This window comes from Stegastes partitus, unplaced genomic scaffold (genome assembly GCF_000690725.1).
Source record: "Stegastes partitus isolate 25-593 unplaced genomic scaffold, Stegastes_partitus-1.0.2 Scaffold645, whole genome shotgun sequence".
In the NCBI taxonomy this organism is placed as follows: Eukaryota; Metazoa; Chordata; class Actinopteri; family Pomacentridae; genus Stegastes; species Stegastes partitus.
Window position 1 is genome coordinate 44956 of NW_007578376.1, and position 3831 is coordinate 48786.

Consider the following 3831-nt stretch of genomic DNA (forward strand, 5'->3'; position numbering starts at 1 on the left):
GTCTGAATCAATACGAGGTGTGGGAACTGAAAACTCGATGCAGCTGAACCACAACTTAAACAAACTGAAACAAATATTTGTGGTTAAGGCTCACCTGAGTCTGACCAAACAGATATCAGGATGGAGCACATGTTAGATTATTTGGTGACGTATGAGGCTTCCTGTCACTTTGAAACACTTACAGTTGAGGCCATCTGGAACTAACGAAGCTGATTTAACTATTACACGACCTGTAGCTGCATCCTAACAATCCAAGTTGAACTCACAGCAACAATGGGTCTTTGGGGACTTCTCCAAATGACATTATTTAAGAAATTCAGAAAATTAATGAACCAGTTTATACTGCTGTGCAAGTTTGGATTTGTTGACCATGTTTTGATGTATAAACAGGTAGATTTTGCAGAATCATTTTGTAAAGAAAACAGGTGCAAACTATGAGAAAAAACGGATCTTTAACTGTAATTTCTTGAACAATTTACTTTTCGCAACTTTGTTAAATTGCAAATATCATCTAGTAAAATCTTAGAAATACAGGATTAATTTACCAATTAAATGCAGCAAAACTGTAAATAACATGAACAATAGAGATTTGTTCTTTTGACTGTTAAGTTACAGTTTATTTTAACTTTATTTAAATCAACAAAAACATCATTACTTTAAAGATATTTGCTGGTATTTTCAGAATAAGACTTTCTGAATATTACAGTACTCCACCATTTTCTAATATTTTTCTGGCCCTCTTACTGTCAGATTTTTTTATTTATTTATTTTTTTTAATACAGACTTTTCTTTCTTTCTTTTTTTTCTCTTTAATTTTTTAATTAGATTTTTTTTAAGTGCAGCTTTGACTTAATGTGTGATTCCAAAATTGTCCATTTTTACTCTTCCTCCAAGTTTTACATCCTAATTTTTAAGAATATTTTTGCCCGTTCCTCTTATCAAGATTTTATTATAAATAATCAACTTCTTCTCGTTTGTACTGAAAACAGAAGTGCACTTAGACAAAGTGTGCTGCTCTTTTTAATTTATAAATGGATCAGAGTGTGTCTACAGTGAAGATTGGAGACTTGATTGAGTCTTTGAACCCCTGGTCAGGATTTTCTCTTTGGGCCATCAATGTCACAGATGGCCATGTTGGGTTGGAGGTAAGAAGCCGAGATGGTCTTTAAGTATAGTCTGGAGTAAGAGCGGCAACAACCAGTCGAATCTCCTGCAAACGAGGAAACTGCCAGTTTGGGGCAGACCCTTATGTTGTAAACACAGCCTGCAGTGCATTTAAAGACTCTATGAGTTTCTGTCACTTGATGCTTGTTCACAGCCATGTCAGTCTAAATGGCTTCTCGGTTGCACTGAAATGCTCAGATTTTTTTTTGTTTGTTTGTTTTTTTCTTTTACAGAGTCATGGAGAAATGGTTTATTCTTGGCAAAGTTTTATTTTTTGTAAGTTTTTTTTTTGGCCTTATTAGATAGTACAGTGAAGAGAGAGACAGGAAAGTGGGGGAGAAGAACAGGGGAAGGACCCGCAGCAAAGTGTCATGAGCCACATTCAAACTCACTACCACTGGTCGGGGGCTTTAGAATAAAACAGAATAGAATAATATTTTATTTATCCCAGTCTGGGAAATTACTGCCCCTCGCCCCTGTATATGGGACGGCAGCTCAACCAGGTGAGCTACGGCGGTGCCCCGGCAAACTTTAAGAATAGAATAGAACAGAACAGAATAGACTTGAATAGAACAGAATAGGAATCTGTTATGCTTAGCTCGTTGAAGAGCATAAAAATGTGAGTAAATTGCAACAGTTATTTTAAGTTAAAGTTTTTTTATTTGTTGAAAATGTTATATCTAAATTTAAGGATTAAATATTATCTATTACTGTCAGCAATCAGTGCAGTCAAGTGGCTACTGGCGATCACATGCTGGAAACTGTTGACTCCTTTTGCTATCTTAGAGACAATTGTTGTGCTGGCGGTGGCTGTGATCTTGCCACTATCACTAGAACCAGATTGGTCTGGAAGGAATTCAAAGAACTGCTGCCTCTCCTGTCATCAAGGTCCATATCACCTGATGTCCGTGGCCGCGTATACAACACCTATATCCGAAGTACCATGCTATATATGCCTGTGAGTGCTGGCCTCTAAGGAAAGAAGATCTAAGTCGCTTGGAGCAGAATGAGAGATCCACGCTGAGATGGATGTACCACATCAAGCCTGATGTGCACATCGTATGGCAATAAATGGCGAATGGAACTGTGAAGCATCCCTGCATTGTCTGACACACTGCTAGTGTACCAATTTTCCATCCATCCATTATCTATACACTGCTTCATCCTCACTAGGGTCATGGGGGGCTGGAGTCTATCCCAGCTGACTCAGGGTGAAGGCAGGAGACACCCTGGACAGGTCACCAGTCTATCACAGGGCTACACTTAGAGACAGACAACCAAGCACACTCACATTCACACCTACAGACAATTTAGAATCACCAATTAACCTCAACATGTTTCTGGACTGTGGGACAAACCCGGAGAACCTGTGTGTTCATTCTTCCGTCAGGCAGTTCACAACCAGTGGCCTCACATGCTCTGAAAACGTGGCATTAATTAAAAGTAGCAACGTGAAGCGCTACTACGAAACAAAGCACAGCTCTTTTGAGCAAAGTTATCCCCTGAAGTCCGAGCTGAGGGCACGCAAAACAACCGAGCTGCAAGCCCTGTATGACAGATCTACCCAACTCATCACGCACATTTACAGCCCAGCAACGTGCAAATCAAACCTTTTATTTATTGTTTTCTGAGGATGTTGACTTTTTTAATTGAAGTGGAGGCCTTCAGTTTTTAGGCTGGGACCGGTTTGATTTAGGAGATAAAACGGCTATTCGACTCTGTTTGCACTTTTTTAAAAAGGAATTTAATTTGAAGGTTTTTGTTTTCTCTAATCTGAAATAAAGGCCTTACATTTATTTGCCTGGGACTGCTATACATGGTAAAAGAGCAAGGTGTGCTCTCAGTTCAACATATCCTGCACTGAAAACTGACAATAAGTGTTGTTGAAACCACAAAAATGTGGCCATAGGGAAAGGCTGTAGGACACAAACTGGACTTCGGTTCAGACCTTTTATTTGGAGGAAATTTTAATAACTGGACCTCAGTGACTTTCAATTGAATACCCCTGGTCTAGGGGCTGTTGGAAGAGCCACAATGCAGCGGGGGTCAGCTGTTTCCCATCGCGGTCTGAGGACGTCCCCCAAAGCATTATCTCCAGGCACTGGGCTAACCTCTCCACTTATTATTATTGATATTATTATTATTACTATTATCAATAACAATTATATTAAAAATCATTATAATAACTCAATAATTAATCCAATAGATTTCTTTTTATTATTAATATTGCCAGTAGACTTATTAATGATTAACGACATGTCTATGTTTACTTTGCTTTTGTTTTTTCTTCTCTTTCTTTTTGTTCACACTTCACTACATCCCATTCTTTTGTTGTGTGTAACCTAATCCTGTTTTCTCATGTTTGTCTTGCACAATGAAATAAAAATAAATAAATAGTTTAAAAAAAAAAAAAAAAGAAGAAGAAGAAAAGAAACTGCCCTTGGAAACGGTGCTGCATTGTGCCAGCGCAGGTAAATGTCTGTTTTCAATCCTCACTTCCTCTGCAGCAAGAGAAGCTCCTAAATATCCTCGAGAAGAATTTTCGAACCCCTCTGAAGTATTTTTTTTTTGTTTTAACTTCCACGAGTTGTGAAGGATCTTGTTTGTCTGCATCCACATATGGCTTCACCATGGTTACGTTGTCTTTTTGTTGACAAGTGACAGCAA